This window comes from Equus asinus, unplaced genomic scaffold (assembly GCF_041296235.1).
Source record: "Equus asinus isolate D_3611 breed Donkey unplaced genomic scaffold, EquAss-T2T_v2 contig_315, whole genome shotgun sequence".
NCBI lineage: Eukaryota > Metazoa > Chordata > Mammalia > Perissodactyla > Equidae > Equus > Equus asinus.
The window spans coordinates 162,501-174,402 of record NW_027224978.1 but is presented as its reverse complement, the minus strand read 5'-3'; the positions used below and the strand labels follow the sequence as shown (position 1 = coordinate 174,402).

General features: G+C 61.7%; 1 long non-coding RNA gene across 1 annotated transcript; it reads left to right on the top strand.

Annotated features, from left to right (window-relative positions):
- Window positions 1-607: 607 nt before the first annotated feature.
- LOC139043671 (uncharacterized) lies at window positions 608-6,707 on the top strand. Its single transcript, XR_011500750.1, has 4 exons — window positions 608-660; window positions 1,665-2,038; window positions 3,941-4,341; window positions 6,220-6,707. It is a non-coding gene; the product is annotated as an uncharacterized lncRNA (long non-coding RNA).
- The last annotated feature ends 5,195 nt before the right edge of the window (window positions 6,708-11,902 follow it).

The following is an 11,902-nucleotide window of genomic DNA, read 5'->3' as shown; positions in this document are numbered from 1 at the left end:
AGGTCGCGGAGAAGCCAAGTCAGTCACTCACGCCTCACTGGTGGTGAAGGGAAACGGTATGGCCTCTGTGAAAAAGGGCGTGGCGGGTTCCAAAACTGACACGCCGCGGAAACAACCACCGAAAGTGGCAACCTACATAAGCCTTTGGTGTATCTTGCCTCCTAAGAGCGTCTGTATGTAGCTGGAGCCTTGGGTCGTTAAGGCTTCCACAGTGATCTGTGGTGGGTGGGTGGGGGGGGGGGGGGGGCCTTGGGCCTTGGGGGTCTCCGCTGGACCTCCAGGAAGTCAGCTTTTGTGGAGTCCCGTGAGTCCTTCCAGGGAGGGAGGCATCCAACCCGAGGGTGGTCTGGAGGGCACCACTCCCACCACTCCCGGGGGCTGGGGCGGGGGGCGGGGTGGGGGCTGCGGCCACGTTCCTGTTCATTCACACAGAATCCGGGGCATGAATGTTCTTAGCAGCTCTGTTCCACACAGCCCCACACTGGAAACCACACAGACGTCCTGCGAGTCCCATCCCTTGCTCATGTCGCCGGGGCTCCGGAGGAGGGCCACTCTGTAAAAGCGGCCGCCAGATGGCGCCCAACGACCGGCGCGGAGGGGTCAGCGGGAGGGAACCGGGTCACCAGCCAGCGAGAGTGCACAGCCTGAGCCCACCGCCGGGTCAGGTCTCTCTCTGTCTCTGTCTCTGTCTCTGTCTCTGTCTCTCTCTGTCTCTGTCTCTGTCTCTGTCTCTCTCTGTCTCTCTCTCTCTCTCTCTTTCTCTCTGGGCCCGCTTGGGGCGGGCGGGAGGTCACCACGTGAGGCCCCAGGGTGTCCACCTCGGAGCTCCCAGGCAGCACAGGGCAACCCTGGGCGCAGAAGGAGGTGTTGGAAAATCGGCGGGGAGGGGGGTGGGGTGGGTGGGCTTGCCAGGAAGGGGACAGACTCCCCACGTGACTTCTGGGCCGGGCCGGGCGCGGGGCTGCCGGCTGGCTGACGCGGACAGAGGTGGAAAAGTCCCCGGAGATGCCACGGGGCAGGCCGGGGCTGCCGGCCCCCGCTTCCCGGAGCGGCCCGAGCACTTCCCGGGCTCCCGGGAGGACTTAGAAAATCACGGCGGGGTGGGGGGTGGGGGTCGCTGTCAAACCGAAACCATGCACGTCATCAGAGAAGGACCGTGACGACGGAGGAATTGTCCGCAGTCTGTCAGGAATTGTGTGCAGCCTGTCACTTCCGGCCCAGAGGGTCTCTCTAAGGCAGACGGACAGACAGAGCCCACAAGTCGTAGAGGAAAGGACCGAGCCGCTTGGCCGCGGAAAAGTTTACAACACAAAACAGGTCTCCCTCCGCACGGGGCCACAGCAAAGCCCAAAGACGACACACGGGGGGGAGCATGGGTGCAGATGCACGTGTGGTGATAAGAATATGGATTTCAGCAGGGCTTCCCGTCCTCATCAACAAGCAGAAGCACCCAAATGGTGGGGGTTGGGGGGCAGAGACCTCACAGCCATTCCCTCCACAAATCGAGTTCCCCGGGACATCCTCACAGCGCCGTGCTGTGAGTGTGTGTGGGTGTTTAAAATGGAGTAAATGTGGACGTGGAACTGCTCCGTGAAACCAAAATAACAACAGTCGTAGATCTTCTTTGGTCATTTAGAAAATTCTTTTTTTTTTTTTTTCCCCAGCGGTGCACGTATTTCCCTTCCAAAAAAGAAGAACGGGAAAGGAGATGTTAAAGGCAAGCAGAGAGAGGAAAACTGTTGCAAAACAAAAGCTGAGCTCCCGTCCGAGGGAGGCCTCCTCCATTGGAGGCCTAGGAAATCATTCTGACAAAATGGAGGATCTCTGTCTTTGGTGTCGATTCCCTCAGAGGTCAAGAGAAACCTTTTCCAATGTCTTTATCAGGAGGAGACTAGAAGTTAGAGAAAAGTATCCTTTCGGGAGTGAGAAAAACAAATTCTGATTTTGCATCAGCTTCCCTCCGATCTTGAAACTCATTGACTTGATTCCATTCTGTCGACGGAAATAATCCGGAACCAATCTATCCGTGAAAATCGGGGTGCGTTTATTCTGAGCTAAAATGTGAGGACTGTGGCCCGGGGCCTTTCTTCCCGAAGGAAGAGAGGGTGCCCGGGAAGTGGGGTGTACAGAGTGCTTCTAGACCCCCAGAGAGGACGTTTCACATAGGATCGAAAGGTCCCTTGGATGATAGTCGCGAGACTGCTCTGTCGGCACAGCGATCGACAGACACTGCTGGGTGGCAGGTCTGTTGTCTGGGCCTGGGTGGTCACAGGGGAGCCGGATGGTCAAAGGTGAGCGCAACCATCCGCTCCTAGCCTAAGGAAAGATGCCTCTCCTTAAGGAAAGGCCCGAGCACGGGGAAGCTGCTCCTTTCCCTTAAGGGCATTGGTTCTTGCCGTAGGAAATGTGTAAAGCGGATCTAGGATGCGATGCGTGCTCGACGGCCACGTCAGGCCCTTTTCGAAAAACACTGTCAGGCCGAATTAGGCCGACACCCAATGGCTTCCTCATAGACTCCCATAGATCCTATCGCTCGCCATTTCTATCTGTCCACTCGTTCCAATTTTAGGCCACTTGACCACGAACAGGCCTTTTTCTCAGATTATTTTCCCCATGAAACTTTGATCACCTTTTCACAGACAAAACGATCTTTACTTTTTAGGCCCTCTTGCCTGAAGGCAGCCATCTCACTTTCCTTGAACACAAAGATGTTTCCCATATTCACTTTTAGTGGCTTTTTGTTTTGTTTTGTTTTGTTTTGTTTTGAGGACGATGAGCCCTGAGCTAACTGCTGCCAATCCTCCTCTTTTTGCCGAGGAAGGCTGGCCCTGAGCTAACCTCCGTGCCCATCTTCCTCTATTTCATATGTGGGACGCCTACCACCACGTGGCTCGCCCAGCGGTGCCACGTCCACCCCCGGGATCCGAACTGGCAAACCCCGGGCCGGCGAAGCGGAACAGGCACACTTAACCAGCGCGCCACCGGGCCGGCCTAGTGGCTTTCATCGCATTTGTTAAGTAGATTTTTTAACCCTCACGAACCTTAATTTTGGTGAAAACTAAGAAGCCAGCAATTAGGAACTGTCCTTCCCATGAGCATTCCGTCGCTTGGCCAATTTCTAAACACTTGGCCACTTTTAGAAACATGGGATTTCATAGGTTTATCTTTTCCTTCGCTTTATTTGATTTCATCTCACTTTAGTTTTTGGGTGAGGAAGATCGGCCCTCACAGAGCTAACGCCTGTTGCCAATCTTCCGTTTCTGTTTTTTTTTCCCCCCTCCCGATTTTTCTCCCCCAATCCCCCCCATGACATAGTTGTCTATCTTAGTTGAGGGCCCTTCCAGTTGTGGCATGTGGGACGCCGCCTCCACACGGCCCGACGAGCGGTGCCGTGTCCGTGCCGTGCCCGGGATCTGAACCGGCAAAACCCTGGGCCGCCGAAGGGGAGCTTGTGAACTTAACCACTCGGCCACGGGGCCGCCCCCGTCCGTGGACTTTTTTATCACCTGATTTCACCTCGCAAAACTTCAAAGCTTCAAGTTATCAGAGAGGTTTGGGAAGTTGTTTTTATTTATTTAATTAATTTATTTTTCGAGGAAGACGAGCCCCGAGCTGACACCTGCTGCCAATTCTCCTCTTTTTGCCCCGGGAGAGTGGTCCCGAGCTAACATCCGTGCCCATCCCCCTCCCCTTGATAGGCGGGACGCTGACCACAGCGTGGCTCGCCAAGCGGCGCCACGTCCGCACCCCGGATCCGAACCTGCGAACCCCTGGCTGACAAAACGGAACGTGCGAACTTAACCGCTGTGCCGCCGGGCTGGCCCTTCGGGAAGTTATTTTCAGGACACGGGCCATAAACTAGAATCACCGCTACAGGTTTATCGGAGCGACATCAGCGTTCGTGGTGGATTGAGTCGTCCCCTCTGTCTCTCCCCTCCAGGGCACAACCAAAGGGACGTCTATCGACCCACCCACCAAGGATTCCCCCCCCTCCCCCCGCACGGCACAGCAGGATGCCTGAGAGATCCACGCAGCCCTACAGCGGCAAGTCACATTCGCACAGTCAAAATTCAATGGCAGAGACAAAACGTTAAGGTCAGTGAGAGGGAAGAGAATAACCGGCCCAGGAGCAACGGTGTGAAGAACACGGAGAAGACGGGTCCTAGACGCCGGGGTCCCCGGAGCAGCGATTTCATCAGAGGCCCGCAAACGTCCACGATCTCCACACCACGTTTATGGCCGACTGCGTGCGTGGGTCCTTTGGAATCGACCAGGCTACCGTCCGGGCCACTTTGGGACATCGTGTCCAGCTGCCCCGAGCGGTGGAGCTGTCGTTCAAGTGTAAGATGGGGCCCGTCCGGGGAGAGAATGGGGACGGGGAAAGGGAGGCCGCGGGAAGTCACAGAGTCTGAGGTGTTCGGGGGAGACTGACTCTTCTGAAGTGGAGGTGGTAGAAGGAGAGCAGCAGGATTTTTGGATTTTTGTTCCCTCTGTTAGGTATCTGGGTCCGGAGGAGAGTGGGGCGGGGGGGGGGGGGGCGGGTGGTGGTGGTGGTGGTGGGTGTGAGGCTGAGGCGGGGCTGGTGTTTCCTTTCCGAGTCAGGTGGAAGAGCTCCTCCAGTGGAGGTTTTTAGACAAGGGGTCTGGTCTGGCAGGATGGGAGGTTGCGGGTTGAGCCACAGGGGAATCTGTCGTAGCTCAGACTCGGGCCTTTGAAGAAATAGACAGAGAGAGGAGTTTTGCTCTGTCTGTCACCGCAGCCGGCACCTCAGGAGCAACAACAGGAGGCTTCCCGAATGAGTGAAGGGGCAGGAGCCAGCGTGCCCCGTGCCTCTCTCAGCCCTGCGCCGGCAGGGAAGGAAGCAGGCAGGCAGGCCTCAGGGCTACTCCCGTCCTACTGCCCGGTGGTCCCTGTCCCGGCCCCGCCCCCACTCTCCCCCTGACCCTCACCGCTCCCCAGCCCTCTTCTCAGCCAGAGAGGCGATGGGGGGGGGGCGGTGCGGTCCCAGAACAAGTTTCCTCTCATCCGCCATCATCTTGCCACCCTGACGACTTGGCCTGAGATCCGGCCTAGGCTGTACCCTGAGATCCGGCCTAGGCTGTACCCGTGTGTGGTTTTCCTGTGGACAAGGGGGCCGGTTCACCATTTCGGAAGAAACCCCTAGCCTTCCACTGCCGAGTCGCCAGCCTGGGAGGGGGGAGGGGGGAGGGGGGAGGGGAGGTCAGGCCCATTCATTCCGATGGGCCTGGCGTCAGGGCTTCATTCAAGTGCAGGAAGCTCTCTCCCATGGCCTCGGGCTTTTTTCCATTGAACGGCTTTCTTCAATTCCCCCACCCTTAGGCCGCAGTCCACCAAGGGCCGGGAGGCAGGGAGGGAAGATGTTGGGGCAGGGTGGCTGTCTGAGAAACTCGCCTCATCTGGGGCAGAAAGAGTGCCCCCCTCCTTTCTCTAACCCTACTAGACTGCTTGAGGATCACGGACGGTTTGGCTCATCGATGAGCCCTGCGTTATGGGCCCGGCAAGCAAACTCCTAACGGGCAACCCGCCGCTCTAGGCGTGTGTGGGTTTTTTGATCTTTCACCTTCAAGTTCGCACGACATCGGTCCGTGTCCCCCGCCCCGGCTTCCCATGGGAAATCCTCCGTCTCTTTCCACAGACTCACTGGCGACTTCACACAGTGCCTGCCTCCTCCTCCTTAGGAAGGAAGGAAGGAAGGAAGGAAGGAAGGAAGGAAGGAAGGAAGGAAGGAAGGAAGGGAGGGAGGGAGGGGCTGACCCCGTGGCCGAGCGGTTGAGTTTGCACGCTCCGCTTCAGCGGCCCGGGGCTTGGAAGGTTCGGATCCTGGGCTCGGACACGGCACCGCTCATCAAACCACGCTGAGGTGGCGTCCCACACGGCAGAACCAGAGGGACCCTCAAAGAGAATATAGAACTAGGTACTGGGGTGCTCTGGGGAGAAGAAGAAGAAGGAGGAGGAATAAAAAGAAAAGAAAAGATTGGCAATGAGCTCGGGTGCCAGTCTTTAAAAAAAAAAAAAAAAAAGAGGAAGAAAGATGGACAAACAGGAACGAATCCCACTGACGGCACCTCCAAATGGTGGGGGGCAGGGGGGTGGGGGGGGTGGGGAGTGGCATCATCGGGCCAAGGGTGACTCTAAGCGTGATCCCGCGGTTGTGTTATTTGACATTTTATCGAATCGATTTATTATTTTATTTTTGAGGAAGATGAGCCCTGAGCGAACATCTGCCACCAATCCTCCTCTGTCGGCCGAGGAAGACTGGCCCTGAGCTGACATCCGTGCCCATCCCCCTCTACTTTCCAGGTGGGACGCCTGCCACAGCGTGGCTCGCCAAGCGGTGCCGGGTCCTGCGCCCGGGATCCGGACCGGCGAACCCGGGGCCGGCGGAGCAGAACGTGCGAACTTCACCGCCGCGCCACCGGGCCGGCCCCCGGAGTTGTTTTGAAAATCCAGTAAGGGGCTGGCCCCGTGGCCGAGTGGTTAAGTTCGCGCGCTCCGCTGCAGGCAGCCCAGTGTTTCATCGGTTCGTTCGGATCCCGGGCGCGGACACGGCACTGCTCATCAAACCACGCTGAGGCGGCGTCCCACATACCACCGCTAGAAGGACCCACCGCGAAGAACACACAACTACGTACCGGGGGGCTTTGGGGAGAAAAAGGAAAGACAAAAAATAAAATCTTCCAAACTCCAATAAAACTTTGAGTGAAGACGACGAGGAGGATGCGAAACGTATCTCACGCCTCCGAGCCGAGCCGTCCGTTTAGGTTTAGGAAGGGGGACGAGGACCCTTTGTAAGCGACATCCCTTTTTAAGCACCATTCTAAACCACAGAACAGAACTCCCTCTCCTCGACCCGGAGCGAGGAGGTTCCTGGGTGTGTCAGAGAGGGTCACGTCCTCTGCAGCACGAACGAACCGCCAGGGTTCGGCCACGGGAAAGAATTTCTTCCTCTCCAGGGGGACTAAAAGTCACCGACGGCAGCGGGCGTAGGTGCTATCCTTCCCGTCCAGGAAAGGCAGGGAGAACTTCAGCCGTGAAGAGAAGGAGGTCTTCCTCACTCCCCGTTTTGGGAGGGCCCCTTTGGCAGGGGAGTTTTGTCTCCTGATTTCAAGTCAGGAAGAAAAGGGAGAGAGAGAGAGAGAGAGAGTGTGTGTCCTTCTCGTGCCAGGTCGGTCTGAGGGGGACCTCCTCTGGTTTCCTCCCTTCCCAGGGAACGCCGTTCGCTCCTTCTTCTAGAAAAAGCTCCCAAAGCACCACCGCCCAGGATGGTCGACCTACGCCCATCGTCCCTCCTTTCCCAATCATTTCTACCGCGACAGAGGGACAGAGGCCCCTGCCCCATCCCCATCCCCACCCCCACCCCCATCGCCTGCCTCCTTGATGGCCAAAGGAGCTGCCTCTGAGAATGGAACGGGGCTTGGAAACCTTCTAGAGGGGTGACTCTCACCTGCCTGCCTGCTGGGAAAAGCACCACGCTGTCCATCGGACTGCTCTTTTGGGCAAACGTAGGCGTGCCACATAGCGATCGACAGCTATGGCGGGGGGGGGGGGGGGGGGGGCGGGGTGGCGTGGTGGTGCCCAGGATCCACGACACGTGACGGCTGCGGAGCACGACAGCCCTAAGACCTTGAGGGAGACGGGGTGGCGCGTGAATCCTTTCGGAACGAGAACGACAGGAAACGCTGACGGGGACGTGTTCTCCTCTCGAGAACACACCAACGCCTCGCACGGTGTCTGACCCGGGGTGCCTCTGACTTTTGTCATCAGAGACGATCCTCTCGACCGCCCCTCACGCTTTGGGGAAAAGGGGAGAGGGACTCGGTAGCACGGGAAAAGCCATCCATCCGCCCTTCCTTTCCGTCTTCACGGCTCCTTCTCGTGGAAAACGAGGAAGCCGTCCAGAGGAACGGAACACTGACCCGGGCCAAAGCGTGGCCCAGCCTGAGCCTCCAAAACCTTCTGCTAAGTGAGAGGTGCCAGACATCCAAGGCGACCTACGTTGCGATTCCACACAGAGGAGAGAGCTAGAACGGTCCAACCCTAGAGGGCGACAGCAGATGGCGGCGGCGGCGGCGGCGGCGGCAGCGGTGGTGGTGATCGTGGTGGGGCAGATCCGGGAGTGGGGCCGTTTTTTCTTTCGGGGGGAGGGGATGGAAACGGAAACCTTCTGGAAATAGATAGCCATGACGGATGCGCCACCTTGGGGAGAGAGACTCCCGAAGGCCACTGGCTTGTGCCCCGTGGAAAGGATGGATTCGGTGGGATGGGAATTCTACCTCCGTGTAGAGCGTGTGGTAAACCACGAGGTAGGTGGGTGGGTGGCCTCCCTGCCTCGCCTCCACCTAGACGTCCACACACAGAGACCGACGAGGGAGGGAGGGAGGGAGGGAGGGAGGGAGGGAGGGAGGGAGAGAGACAAGACTGACAGAGGCCGAGGCCGAGGCCGAGGCAGTGAGCGAGTAAGTGATCGACCCTGGCCATAGGGATTCCTCAGAGGGCGTCTCTTGGCTCCCCAAACGAAGAATGTGTGTGGAGATCGAGAAAGATCACCGACCTAGGAGAACCAGCAAGACTTCCTCACCCGCCAGAGAGCCGCTGGGCCCCTGCCGTCCCTGCCACCGCCACCCCTACCCCTCGCCTTTGGCAGCGACGCCAACGAAAGGCAGGCAGACGAGTGGGAGAGTCGTGTGGTGGTGTCCCCCAAGGAAGGTGGGTCCATGCCGACGAGCGGTCGTCGGCGTGTGGAAAAGCCAGAGGCGGGCTGACTAGAAGGAGGGCGTCCTGGAGGAAGGGGCCAGGGTGTGAGGGAGAGAGGCCTGTTCCTCTTCCCCTGTCGGTCCCAAGTCAGGGGCCCAAAGGAGGAAAGCTGTCCGTTCCTTTCCGACTCGGACGGTTCGGGCGGAACCGACCGATCCCCGCGGCGGCGCAGTCGGGGCTTTCTGGACCAGAACCCCTCTCTCTGTCGCCTTTCGACCACACGCACGCTTTAGAGGCCAAGGGAAAATGGATCGGGTCTCTCTGTCTCTCTCCCTAGAAAACAAGGGGCCGGGGGCCGAGCCCGTGGACGAACGGTCAAGTAGCGCCCCCCACCCCGGCCCCCGGCTTCGACGGCCCAGGTTTTCACCGGTTCGGATCCTGGGCGCAGCCCCAGACCCAGCATCGCCCTTCAAGCCACGCCGAGGCGGCGTCCCACATAGCAGAAACGCGAAAGACCTACCACTGGAACCTACAACTATGGACGGGACGGGACGGGACGGGGCGGGGCGGGGCGGGGCGGGGCGGGGGTGGGGGGGGCGGCTTTGGGGAGCAGGAAGAAAGAAAAAATAAAAGAAACACAAGGACGGTCATCGCGATAGTTCTTTCCACTTCCATCCATATGTTAACAGGACCCAAGTTTCCCGACCTCCATTTGGATGTATGTTAACTAAATGGAGAAGCTATTCAAAGGACTCCTCTAAAGAAGTCCACGTTCTTCTTTCTAAATGATAATGAAAATCATTGTCACCACCGCTCTTCCGACCCTCCATGTCCAGACGGCCTCCCGCCCCTCCCCATCCCCAACTCCCGCCCCGCCCCGCGCCGACCCCCGACCCCGGCATTCTCCACGCCCACCTTTCCCTCTCCACTCCTACCCCCCCCCGTCCCCCGCCGCCCGGGACACCGCACCCCGCGCCCCCCCCCCCCCCCCAATCCAGGCCGGGCCACCTGGTCGACCTCCTCGAACACTATATAAGAGGATGCCGGGCAGCAGGTGGCGCCCGACAAGCGGCCTCCTCACCGGCCGGACGGATCAGCCTCGCGGGGGCGGGCGATGGGGAGGCGTTCGTCCAGGTCAGGTCAGGTCGGGGGAGGGAGGATGGCGCGCCGGCCGGCCTGGTGCGTGGCCTGGTCCCGATCCACCCCGCGTCTCGTTTCTCGGGCCGGGACGAGTACAGGCGGGGAGGCCGACTCGGTCACGGAAAGCGGCCTTGGGGAGGTTTTGGCGAACGTCCCTGTCCCGGGGCCGTCTGCCGACTAGGGGACGGAGTCCTCCTCCATGCTCCTTCTCGCCCCCAGTCGGGCGGGTTGTGGGTCGCGCGGTCGACTTGGCCATTTCCCCGGAGGCATCCTGCCTGCCGGGGCTCCCTCCCTCGGGCCGGTGCGAGCGGTCCTCGGGCGGCCCGGGAATTTGGGCCGCAGCGAACGAACGAACGAAGCCCGTCCCTCCTGCGTCGGCACCGATGAGACACAGCCCTGGTGGATGGAGCCGCTTTCCTCGGGTTTCCTTTTGCTTTCGGCCGCTGCTGCCACCAAACCTCCCTAAACGATAGGAATGAAAACGGGAACCGTTGGCATAATAAAAGCGTTTTGGTTGGCGTGTTTCTTGGCTTTTGGGGACTCGAGAGGTATGATGGATGATCTCCGATTGACGTTGGGAAGGTCTATTTCATCCCAGTCGCACGAACCCCGAAAACGTGGCGGCTGGACGAGGGAGGGAGGGAGGGAGGGAGGGAGGGAGGGAGGGAGGCCAACCACGGGATTTCCGCACGACCAGCTGATGGACACGAGCGCCCCGTGAGCCGGGCGGAGGGCAGCCGCCCGGGTCTCGCAGCTACGTGCCCGCGGAACCCTCGGGACTGCGAGAAGCCGGAGCGACCCGCAGCCATGTGGCGCTCGGCGCGGACATCTGGTCGACCCGCGCGCCACGGGACCCGGGGCCCGAGTCCGGGCCGGGCCGCCGGTCGACCCGGCAGGGCGGCTGCCCCGGGGGCCTCGCGGCTGCTCGTCCGCAGCCTCCAGGGAGCCCTCGGGGCTCCGAGAAGGCCGAGCGCCCCGCGGCCCCACGGCCCCGCGGCGCTCGGTGCGGACATCTGGTCGACCCGCCCCCCCCCCCCCCCCCGAGACACGGGGGTCGGGTCGCCGGTCGACCCGGCAGGGCGGCGGCCACGGCGGCCTCGCCGCTGCTCGTCCGCCGGGTCGCCGGAGCCCTCGAGCCTCCGAGAAGGCCGAGCGCCCTGCGGTCCCGCGGCGCTCGGCGCGGACATCTGGTCGACCCGCGCGCCGCCGGACCCCGTGGCTACGAGTCCGCGGGGCCTTCGGAGCCGACAGAGGGCCGGGAGCGCACCCAGAGCACCCAGAGCACCCAGAGCCCCGGGACCCGGCCCCGAGCGCCGCGGACATCTGGTCGACCCGCGCGCCCCGGTCCGGGGACCAAGTCCGAGCCGGACAGCTGGTCGACCAGGCAGGGCGGCGGCCCCGGCGGCCTCGCGGCTGCTCGTCCGCGGCCTCCGCGTAGCCCTCGGGGCTCCGAGAGGAGCGTGCGCCCCGCGCGGACATCTGGTCGACCCGCGCCGCCGCCGGAACCCGGGCCCGGGCCCGGGCCCGGGCCCCGGCCGCCGGTCGACCCGGCAGGGCGTCGGCCACCGGGGAGCCGCACCCGCGAGTCCGCGGGGTCTCTGGAGCCGACGGAGGCCGGGGAGCCCACCCAGGCCGCCGAGAGCCCCGCGTCCCCGCGGCGCTCGGCGCGGACATCTGGTCGACCCGCGCGCCCCAGTCCGGGGACCAAGTCCGGGCCGGACAGCTGGTCGACCCGGCAGGGCGGCTGCCCCGGGGGCCTCGCGGCTGTTCGTCCGCAGCCTCCAGGGAGCCCTCGGGGCTCCGAGAAGGCCGAGCGCCCCGCGGCCCCGCGGCGCTCGGCGCGGACATCTGGTCGACCCGCGCGCCGCCGGACCCCGTGGCTACGAGTCCGCGGGGCCTTCGGAGCCGACAGAGGGCCGGGAGCGCACCCAGAGCACCCAGAGCACCCAGAGCCCCGGGACCCGGCCCCGAGCGCCGCGGACATCTGGTCGACCCGCGCGCCCCGGTCCGGGGACCAAGTCCGGGCCGGACAGCTGGTCGACCCGGC